Here is a 12502-nt window from a genome sequence, read left to right on the forward strand (position 1 = left end):
GACAAATGAACTGTGTGAACCTGACTGGTGCACGGCTCACAGATCTTGTGTAATGATCCCGGTGTTGTGTTCAGAGGCAGCAGCAGCAGAAGCAGACCCGTCCTCCTCCGCCCTGTGCCAGAGGCCCGGGGCGCTGTCCGCTGTGCTGAAAGCCAGCACGCCGTAGTGCTGAAGAACAAAGAACCATGCATACATTGCATGCAGCCCCCCCCCTTGCCAATACACACACCAGCCGCACCCCCCCACCACCACCCCCCGTCCACATGCATGGCTATACCCAACTGCCTACTGTCAAAGCTTGTTATGCAGCGAGCCAGTGTGAGGAGAAAGAGGAGAAATGTATTTATAGATGAATCAGATGAACTTATTAATAGATATCCTCTACACTGCGGGGAGATGGACCGCAGACTTACCCGTCCATGCAGGCACACACACACATATACACACACACACACACACACGTCTTGATGAAAAGCTTTGTTGCTGATTTTATCTTTCGCTCTTCTTATCTTTAACTGTTCCACACCATCTCCCAGAGGCACATACAAGAAAAAATCTGACATACTTTCTTTGTGGATGAGCACTAATCTGTTTTATTATTTCTGCAAATACACACAAAAAATCTCCTCCTTCTTTCAAACACCTCATCTGGAAAAAAAAGTGTAATTTTCTAAGAATAGGATTTCTGACTGATAAACAGCCATATCATAAATTATTATATTGTACCAGTAGAAGAGACATTAGGCCCATTTTGTCACTGTACTTAAAGTGGAACTTGAAGATTAAATTTCTCAATGAAATTTATATGTAACCTTGTGTAAAATTTTAAAACTTAATTTAAGACTTTTTGGACACAAGGACAAAAATTCAGAGGAAACAGTGGTCTGTTTGAGCAAGGCTCTTAAAAACACTTTTTTTTTTTCAAATGTTGCATCATATTACGTAGGAAGAGGAAGTGGTTGTGCCTGAATCTGCCTCTGACCAACGTGCAAAAGTAGGCAGTGTTGAGTCTGAGTCTATCTTAGTCTATCTAGTCTAGTCTATCTTATTGTGTAGCTACAGGTGCACAAACTCCTGCCTGTCAGGACATCAGGTGTTCCTGACAGGAGAAGAGCGGGCACTGGCTCTCGCTCCTGGGTGTGTTACGTGCAGGTGAAGAGGCAGGACATCACTGCTGCCTCCGTAACTAAAATGGCGGTCTGACTGCCTGCTGACACCGACCACACAAGCACCTAACAAACAAAATGCTTATCAGGGAACTGTTGTTCTGCAAGTTACACTTTAAGTACAGTTTTCAGGTATCAGTTTACTTGAGTTTTTATTTTTTGGTGTATCCATTAGTGCATATCACACATGACGGATGTAACGATGAAAAGCAAGAAAAGATACTTAAAACACTCTTTCCATTTTTCTCATTCGCTTTAGTTCTATTCTCAAATGACAGTTACATTTTCCAAAACTGTCAGTTCAATTCTCTGAACAAGTAGTTTTTTGTTCACAGCAGATTGGAGTTTCTCCTTCGTTCAAGCACACGTCTCACTCGTGTGCAAAAGAATCAGCACAGTTTTCTACAATTTTGCGCTTGCACACGGCTCCTTGATCAAACCTGATGAGGTGATTCTCAGAGAAACTGCCAAACTCTTCACAACTTCTAAACATTCTTTCATCGTTTGAGTTGTCACATGCAAAATATTCCAATTCCATAAATATAAATTCTGCAAATTCAGCCAATCCTCGTGAATTCTGCACGACTTTGCAATTTCGTCAAATTACCACAACTTTTCCACAAATTTGACCAATCATTGTAGTTTCCTGCGAGTTCCAGCAATCATAGCAGTTCCCACAATAAAATTATACATGAATGAACCGACGCAGTTTTTTATTATTTACTGTTTTATTGTATTATTTTATTTTTTCACGGCTACTGAAGAGATTTATCGTTGTTACTGACATTTATCAACATTCTGTGGTCTTTTATATTTTTTCTGGTTTTGTTCTGATTTTGAGTTTGAGCTCTAAATAGATTTTACACGTGCTGATGAGGATAGGCTGAAATGTCTGCATCCTTTTTCTTTGTATAACTACAGAGTCTAACAAACTCAGTGTGATACACAACAGCTTAACAAATCTTGAGTTGAATGCTGTTGTGTATCAGTCAGTGTTGACAAAGAAGTAAAAGAAAAACAGAGATTTGTGTCTATAAAACATTTGCAGGGTTGACTGTCACGGTGAAAAAAAGAACATTCTGAGCAGCTCACATGGTGAGAAAACAACTTTTCATTTTGGTGCCACTGGCCAATTTACCGATACAAAAACTCGGTTACATACATATATATATATATATATATATATGTATGTATATATATATATATATATATATATATATATATATATATATATATATATATATATATATATATATAAATATATATATATATATATATATATATATATATACATATGAGAAAACCTGTAAGAAGCAGCAGTTTGTGTTAACTGGACTCACACAAAGTGAAACTGCTTTCACACCCCCACCTTAGAATCATTCAGGACTTCCTTGATTGGTACTGATCCATAACGTCCATTCAAACTCAGTCTGATTTTCATATATTCAGAATTCAGTCTGGAAACGTCAAAACCCCATCAGATTAACTTGTATCTTCATGCAGCATGGAAATCCCTTCTGTGCTTCTATAATTCATTCAATCCAACAAGTATGGAATTAAAATAATGATAAATAGACACAACCAGCTGTGTGGATTTGACTTGACTTGACAAAATTCAAAAAAGACTTGCAACTCAACTTGAACTTTAACACTGGTGACTTCACTTTGACTTGAAAATACTTGATACCTTCCTGTAAGCACAGAAATTAAAAGCCCTGTTCAGTATTTAAAAAGTGTGAATCCATGAATCAGTTAATTCTCTTCATTTCCTGACTCACACAACACTATTCATTCTCAGCAAGTCGACTCGTAATAATCCCCTTGAATCAATCCCACCGATCTAGAGAACTACTAAGAACTAACGTTACGTTACTGAGCTCCAGTTGTAAAAAAAAACAAAAAAAAAAATGATAATGTCGTTAGCATACAAAAACTGTGAGCTGATCAACAAAAATGACTTGGAATATCCAAGACAAAAAAACTATCCAGATATAACAACACTAAAAACTATGTTAAGATGTAACAAAGTGAAGGCAGTGTACCATGATGTTCCAGTAATATGTAGTTTCAGTTAACTAATTTTCCGTTGTGGATAGGAGCCCCAAAGTGATTTCATAAGTTAGTTAGCTACCTCACGTGATTGAGCGATGATTCATGGTGGCAGTGGTTAGCTTTCTGTCAGTGTTGTAAATTGAATGTTTAGGGTTTGGTTGTTTTTTTGTTTTGTTTTTTTGTTTGTTTTTACAAATAAGTGAATTTGTCTTTGCTAATAATGTGATAGTTTGATAGATTCATGTTGTGTTCAGACATTTGAATAAAAAAAAAAACTGTCAACGAACGATCAAACAATAATTTTGCGTCTCCCCTGCAGTAACTGTGAGGATGCACTGAGGATGCTGAAGACAGCGAACGTCTGCACAAAATGTAATGACAATCCGTCTAATAATTGTTGAGATGTTTCCCCAAAAGTCAACCTCATGCTGGCACTAACACAAAAATAAAAGGACCAGCAAAATATATAGCCTGCATCATCTGTAAATTATGAGTGTCGGCACCAAAATTTGTGCCAGTCCATCCAACTGATGTTGATATATTTCACAGGAAGAGTCAATACTATATATACATGTAGTTAAAAACATACACTATATTTCTGGCCCCAGTCTGACAAAGTCTGCAGTCTGAGTGTGACCTCAGCCTGAGACCAACACCCGTATCATTTTAGACTCTGTTTCATGCGTGCTGGCATAACACACACACACACACACTTCTGAGAGGTAAATTGTATAATATGTATGTGTAAAATTTATAATTTAATCAATATAACAATGTTTCATACAGTGTGCTGCATATACAGGCACAATGAAAGTACAGAGGTTAACTGAGCCGGAGTCTGAGTCCGTCCTGAATCGACTCAGCATGTCGGGTCACGAGAATGATGATCGTCCCCACTGAGCACCATCCACAGGTACAATATGCATAAATCTCACATCTGACATTGTTATCAGTATAACTCCAAATGGGAGAGAAACAGTTCTCATAGCCCATCACAAACCTCTTATCTCTTAGTCTGTATGTAACCTGTTCATACTGTATGAAGCCATTTTACACATCAGTTCAGTTCTTTACTTGGGGTCAACAAGGAACGTTTCCTATTATGATAATTAGGATTATGCTTATTTTTAAGATTATCAAAAGCTCTTCATCCTATTGATCAAAGCTGGGACTGGGACCTGTGCAGAACTGAGAAATGCAAGCCAGCACCCAGGAGACACAGACGCAGTCAGCACGGTTCCACAGCTGATTGTTTTTAACAAGTTAATGTTAATTTATAACCTGTCAAAATAAAAACTGTGTCTTACCTCATGTCATGTTTAGCAGCCCTCTTCCCTGTGCCTGGCTGTGGCACGTAGAATCCATCCTCCTGCCAAGAAAGTTGGTCAAGTCCATCCAGGTTTTCTGTGATTCCACACATGGTACTTCCATCATGATCTGATCATAGTTCGGTCTTCCACTCAGGTATTACACAGACCCAAAACCCAACCTGGACCTGACTGACTGCATAAAACAGGGATCTGAACCCACACAGGAGAAGTAAGGGACTTAACATCAGACTTAAGCTACAAATTTAAGGACTTGGGACTTGTTTGATTAACTCTGATGAAAGACTCGACTTGGCATTCATGTCTTGAGACTAGAGTTAAGTAAAATTACAAAGTGTCTCAAAAACTGAGTATTAGTTAATTTTTAACCATTGATAAGTACATCATCAATAGCAGCAATATCCTTAATCAGCAGTAAATTTTAACAATTGATTAATCATTAATAATCTGATTTTTTTTTTTTTTCATTTGTTTTTCTTCCCCCTTATTTAAAGTTTAAATTTCTTTCATCAACAAATGGCTCCACCAGACAAAACTATTTAAAATGAGGTGCAATTACTGCCATTTCTAAACTATTGATTAATTATCTACGATATTGGTTAAATTCATATCATCTGTTCTCCAAACCTCTGCTGCTGCAGTGTTTAGTTTTTCATCCATATCTCCTGGTTTTGATTGGCCTGTTTAAATTAATATCCAAACTTTTTCTCTGCATTGTAGCCAGTAAGGTGATCTGATCACAAATTGTACTCAGCACTAAATGATGATTTTAAAAGTAACTAAGTAGATTACATTGTGTAATGTATACTTAAGTAGAGACTTGAAAATCTGCTCATAAAAGTACAAGAATCAAAAAAACTATTTAATAAACAGTAATTTGAGTATTTGTAGTTAATTACTTCCACCTCTGCAGACCAGCAGAGGCCAGCACATGATAGGAGAGCTCATCAGAATTTCTTATGACTTGACTTGTTTGTCCTGAGCGATGACTCGACTTGACTTGCTTGATTCGCAGCACAGTAACTTGGGAGTTGCTTTAGACTTACAAGGTAAGACTTCACACCTTTTTAATCTGTGAAACAAGAGAAGAAAAACATCATTTTTGCAAATATCTGTAATAATAATGATGCTGAAGTGCACCTTTACAGAACAGAGAACAAGTTAGATCAGAATGTCTCACTTGCCTCTTGGGCTTCCGTACATAGAAGATATAATGTAGAATAACAAACAACAACCTTCATTTTGGACATCAGTGCTGCTGATGCTTTACTTTCATCTTAGTCATGATAAATTCACAGCATAACAATTTTAAATACCTGAAAATAGAGGAGGCTCTTACAGCATAGAATATTCTCTCTGAAGTAGCCAATCAGAGCGAAGCTTTTTTCATTGTGCCACTCCACCTGACATCACTCTTGACCTCACTAAGGCAGCCGTACAGTGCTCAGTGCTAGGAACTACTTTCTCTATGCAGTAGAATCTACCAGAACTATTTTCTTTCGACTAGAAAGAAAGAGTCAAACCGTGCTCCTCCAATTTACATCCATGACCACTTTTAACACACAGAGAGAGTCCAGAGTCCAGAGTTGAAGCCAAGATGGATCGTCTCTGGAGTGATCCTAAAGTGAGACCAAACCCACCTCCAAGTTTTTTAAGTTTCTCTTCAGTGACACCATGGTTAAAGGGATAGTTCACATAAAAATGATAATTCAGTCATTATCTACTCACTTTCATGCTGATTGAAGGTTAATTTCTGTTTTTTAATCCACAAAACACTGCTGGAGTTTCACAGGAAAACAGTGTTGCACAATCTCCCAAACAATGGAAGTGAATGGAGACCAGTTTTCAAATGTAAAAAACAACCAAAGAAAAATATAAAATGCCTCTTTACTGCTCATCTGGTGTAATCCAAGTCTCCTAAAGTCCCAACATGCTGTTCTCTTTTGCATGCACACCACACACACTCGGTTCAGACAGTATGCATGTGTGGCTCCAAGCTAAGGCTCTACAGTGAAGATTCAGGCCAATAACATGGTGTAAATGACGTCTTTCAAGTCAACTTGGCATGTAAGTTACTTCCACAGAGAACAAAACCGCACTCTGTGCTGAACGGTTTAAGTAACCTCACTAAAAAGGCTCAGGATTATAAAAGTCTATTATTCTAAAAAGTGCACAGGGCATTAATAAATGTCAATAACAGACCTGTGCAAAATGTGGCCTGGGGGCCAGATACGGCCCTCTGAAAGGTTTCATGTGGCCTGCAAAGTCATCATGGAAATACAAAAAAATTTAAAATCTGGCAAAGACAGTCCAAAGCATTTTTCTTACCATTAAACTGACTTCAGACCTTTATTTTGAAAGGGGTCAGTGCTGTGTTCAATGGTAATGATAATGAACTGCATCTTTTATGTTAAACTGTAACTTTATTCACTCAGTGCTGCACATCCATGTTGTTTATGTTCCTCTTCTACTTTTGCTGTTACTATTGTTGCAGCCTGTACGCAGCCTGCATGCTTCACTGTGAAACATCAAATTCTGGACATTGCCAACAAAATATTAGCCAACAATTCACATTGCAATTCAGAAAGGTTGACGAACAGTAGAAGAACACTTCTGACCATTCCACTGTTAGAGCTCTGGACATTATTAGGAGCTTATAACATCTGTGTCGGGCCCACAGCAGTCTGATCAATTTCTCATGTGGCCCCACATGAAAAATAATTACCCACCCCTGGTCAGTAACAATGACAAATCTTTTGTTCTTTGTAGTAAAAAATAAAAAATAAGTAACAATAAAACATAAACCTACGACTTGTGTGGAGCCACCATGATTGTTTAAATTTGCAAAACATTTGCAGAGTTTGGACAAAATTGCAAGGTCATGCAGAATTCAGAGGGATCTGTTGAATTTGCGTGAATTATCGTGTTTGCAACATCGCAACGTCCTGGAGGAACATACAGTCACGTTACAGTGAAACTAGTTTTTTCTGGGCTTTAACAGTCAGTGTTTGCATTAATGTTTCCAGTAACAAAGTTGCATCAGGAAAGGTCTTGACAGACTTCTGACTGCTGCTCTGATGGCTTCGTCTGTCTGCTGACCCATCCATCTTTTCATCTCTCTGTTTACACGGACGATGAATCATGCAGACTGTTCACACACATACACACACACTCGCTCCCTTAAATCTATTGTCTATGCATTAGGCATTTAGAGTGTTTAGGAGTGCTCGCTTGATGTCTAATAGGTCTGAGGCTGAAGGCTGCAGAGCTTTTATCAGTTCAAGGGCACTCAGCTCGCTGGCTGCCGGCCTGATGTAACATTAACATCCCAAACTGTCATTTGGATATAAACACACATGCACACGGAGACGTACACACACACAGCCGCTCATGTGTGTGTGACCTCCTGACTTCCCCTCCGGCCCCGTGTAAAGGCTGAAGTGATGTGTAAGCAGATCAGAGGCGTGCGGCGGAGAGGACCAACGTGTTGAAGTGTGATCCAAAGGCAAGCTCGCCGTTTTCCCCTCTCCTCACCTCTTCCTCCTCTCATCCATCCATGTCACTCTCTTTTTCCCTACTCCTCGGACTCCTTCCCTCAGTACTCCTTCCCATCTGATGGTTAATTCATGAAGTCTGGCTGAACATGCACCCTCTCCATTATTAATATAACATTAGGGAGACAGAGGGAGGAGGAGAAGGGGTTGGATGGAAGAAGAGAGAGGAAAGATGTGGGAGAGACAAGGAAGAGTGTGAGAAGTAAAGGAGAGGAGGGAGGATGAGGAAATTCAGGAGATGGAGAGAAAGGAGAAAAAAAAAGGTGGAGAAGGGACGACGGGAATGGAGCGAAGTGAAGAGCCGGGTGGAGAAATACAGGCAGATTTTTCCCCCAGCAGCTTACATGAGGGAGTTGGAGGAGAGTGACAGATGAGGAAGGAGAGAATGTGTCAGGAAGAGGAATATCGTGTGACACGTGACGTGATCGGGATGCACGCAATGTCTCTTGTCCCGTGAAGAGAGGCAGAACACACGAGGAAGAGAGCAAGAAGGCAGAGGGCAAAAGACAGAAAGGCTCAGATGTGTCAGAGTTGATCATGTGACTATGACTCCTCCATCCTGGACACACACACACACACACAAGTCAGACAAATATGAAAAGGTAAGAAAGCACTCTTCTTCTACAGATATCCAGCATGAGATGTTTTGCACAATAAAGATAGGGAAATTAAAGGGACAATTCACCCTAAAATCAAAAATACATATTTTCCCCTGGCCTGTAGTGCTATTAATCCATTTAGTTTTTTGGGGTTTTTTGGTGTGAGTTACAGAGTTTTGGAGACAGAGGTGGCTAAAGCTCTGATTTAACTTCTTTACTCAAGTAAAAGTGAAAAGGTGCAGGCTCTGAAATGTACTCAGAGTATCAAAATAAAAAGTAACTAACTGAATCTCACCCTTTTCCCTTCCGAGCCTCCCATTTTTGTTGCATCTTCTTACATCATTTTCATCTTGATACATTGCTTTTGTCTTGGTAGATGTTTTACGTAGTTTTCAGTGTCGTTACATCTTTTTTTGTCTCATTAAGTCTTGTGATGTTTCATCTTATGTCTTCTTACATACTTTACGTTGTTTTCCTTCCTGTTCCGTATTTTTTGTGTTGTCATACCACACAGATCATTTTTAGTCATTATGTCTTGTCTTTTTACATCTCTCACGCTGTTTTTGTCTTGTTATGTCTTTCTTTTACATTGTTTTCTGTCTTGCTACATCTTTTTCATCTTGTCACATCATTTTCATCTTTTTATGTCTGTGGTGCTTGATATGCACTGATGGGTAACACCAAGAAATTCCCCTGAAATGCATTCAAAATAGAGTAGAAAGTACAGATATTTGTGTTTAAATGTAGGGAGTAATAGTAAAACATCTAAAAAAAAAACAAAACAAAAAAAAACACTCAAGTAAAGTACAGATACCTGAAAAGTCTACTGAAGTGCAGTATTTGTACTTACGTCCCACCTCTGTCTGTAGAGATGTCTGCCTTCTGTCCAGTATAATGTAATTAGATGTCACTCAGTTTGTGGTGCTCAAAACACACACAAAACAATACATTTGAAAATATCAAATCCTGTCTCTCTTCCCAAAAATCATGACCCAGTTACCTGGTTACTTTATAATACGTTATATTAGATCCAGTAGATTCTTTTGCAGAAACAAAGTAGTTCCTACATTAAACTGCTCACAACAGGGTCTGTGGATTATCTTGAGTAACCAGGTCATGATTTTTGGAGACACTGGCTTTGAATTTTTCAAATGAGAAGACAGACATCTCTATGGCCAATATCTCCAAAACTCTGCAACTCACACCAAGAAATTATCTAGAAGGAGAAATAGCACTACAGGCCAGGGGGACAATGTGTATTTTTTGGGTGAACTGTCCCTTTAAAGTACCCTTTTCTGTGGACAAAACAGCACGAACAGCAGTGCGTGCTGACGTTTCACCACTCATCCAGCTGGCAGTGTTACATATCTCTGTTTCTTAACATTCCCCCCAAACATTAAAAAATCAGGGCAGCGTGTCCTCAGGTTACCTCAGCACTCACTTTGTATTCACACTCCACTTCAGCCAATCATACGACAGGGCCGGGGCTACCTCTCGGGCTTTTACCCTTGGGCTGTCACACTGGTGTGTTCACAGATGGGCTAATTCTGAGTCAACCTCAAACTGATTCTACATTTTTCATACTGCCAACACGTCACACGCTTTAGAGCAGTGCCTCCCAAGCTTTCCTTAAAGCACCCACAAGGAGCATTCATATTATGTTGATTTTGGAGCCCCCTGTGGACAAAAGCGGTAGTGTTCCCTCATATATAACAAGAATGTGAAACCTCAAAACTAGAAAGAGAGACATTTTTGGCCACAGAAGAAGGGAAAAATCAGTCTGGAGCTGCAACTATTACATTCTCCATTTTCCTCAGAAACTTCTCTCTTTTTTAGGATTTGGCTTGCATATCAAGCCGAAGGGGACTCAAAACTAACCATTGGCAAAATTTAGAGGAAAAGGTGCAGAGCCGTAGCCATCAGCTATGATGCACATTTTACTTCACAACATATATATATATATATATATATTTAAAATTTAGTGTACAGTAGAGTGTGACACAGGAGTGGATTTTACCTCCTGTCCAATCCCATTCCTGTCGATCCAGAGTCCACACACATTATGCAATGGTCAAGTGCCTGCAAAAAATGAACTTATTGTTGTTATGATTCCAACCAGCTCCCACTGACTTTTTTCCTGTCCTGGGATGAATAGTGAAGTTGACTCCTGTCCACTGAGAATACCAGGGGAATCAGGTGTCCTGCGGGACTCCCAAAGAACGTCAGCCTCTGCATTTTTACAACTGGAGAATAAAAGAATCACTTTAGGCAGTGAGTGAGTTGTTGTCTTCATTGTTAAATAAACACAATTGCAGATGACAATCTATTTGATGAGACTTGAACTCTGCAACTGACACTAAAAAAAAATCTAGATGAACAAACAGCACTACATGCCATACATACTACATTTTTGATTTTATTGTGAACTGTCCCTTTAAAGCAGTGGTTCAGTGGAAAGTCAGGGTGGTGTTTCTGGAGCTTGGTGGGAGGAGTTTTTTTGTGTGTTTAGAGTAGGTGGTTTATGTTGGTAATGATCATTTTTGTGCTGGTTTATAGTTTGAAGCATTAGTGAGGTGACATTACTTGACTCCAGCTGTATTTTGCATATTTTTAAACGCTTGTCACTTATGTTGACTGTCATTCAGGGACTGATGTCGCCGAGAGCTGTTTCCTGGCTCTCATTCTGTGTTTCTTGTCATAATATTTTATTTTATTCACCATAACTGACCCCCAGAAGAGGCCCTAGATAAGAGCAAGTGTTTGGTTTGTCCGCTCTGGGCTACCGTAGAAACCTCCAGCCTCCAAGGAAGATATAAAGGGCTCATTCTAAGGTAAGGAAAACACAATGATTTTTAATTTTAGCTGATTACGCACAAATGAAAACATACTTATGAATATTATAATCATTTCTGCCAATAAATCCCTGCACATCTTGCACACTGGACCTTTAGGTTACACACAAGAGGAAATATACCATGTTAACTTAAAGGAGGATCATAGTGAACAATACAAGAAACACAAAACACAAGTTTCTTTTTCCATAAATATTTGATAACCTTTTGGCCTGCCTAAAAACCCTAAAATGTATAAAATTATTAATACCAACACTCTAATTCCAATTTTTTGAAGTGAAAATGTATTCTTTAAGGATTTATATATAAATATGAAATATATGTAATTTATGAAATGTTTTGGTTTGCTTTAATTTTTTTAATTTCTAAACTTGTGTCAGAAAACAACCTTCAAACAATTTAAAAATGTTGTCAAACCCTTCTAAATCTAAAACTAACAATACCTACTGATAACATACATATAAAAAAAATATTATAATCGTTTTTATTTTAAAATCAATGTTTTATGAAAAATGTCCCTTTAATCAGGCATAAAAAAGGGTCAGCTATAGCCTTAGGACCCCGTCTCACTTCCTGGTTTAAAAAGGCAGGAATACTGTTCAAGTGCTGATAAACTTTCCATTTTTAGACAAATTCATTAAATAATATTTCTATCAGTTGTGTCTCAACCATAACATGTTGACTCTGTAGTCCTTCTAAATCTAAGATAAATAAGAATTATGGTTTAAAAATGTGTATTTTGATTAACATTAAGAGAACTCTGAGACACTTTAAAAAATAAATGGTGTGAAATGAAAAAATGGAACATTTTGTCAAATCTGTTAAATTTTCTGACAGTTGATGCCCACATTTAACAAAAAATTTTAGCACTATGAGGTTGGCCTGTTACAAAGTTTAATAACCAACAGTTAGATCTTTTAAAATATAGCATAATTGAAGAGTAAAAGTCAA

The sequence above is a fragment of the Lutjanus erythropterus genome, chromosome 6 (assembly GCF_056507025.1).
Source record: "Lutjanus erythropterus isolate fLutEry1 chromosome 6, fLutEry1.hap2, whole genome shotgun sequence".
Classification (NCBI taxonomy): Eukaryota; Metazoa; Chordata; class Actinopteri; order Lutjaniformes; family Lutjanidae; genus Lutjanus; species Lutjanus erythropterus.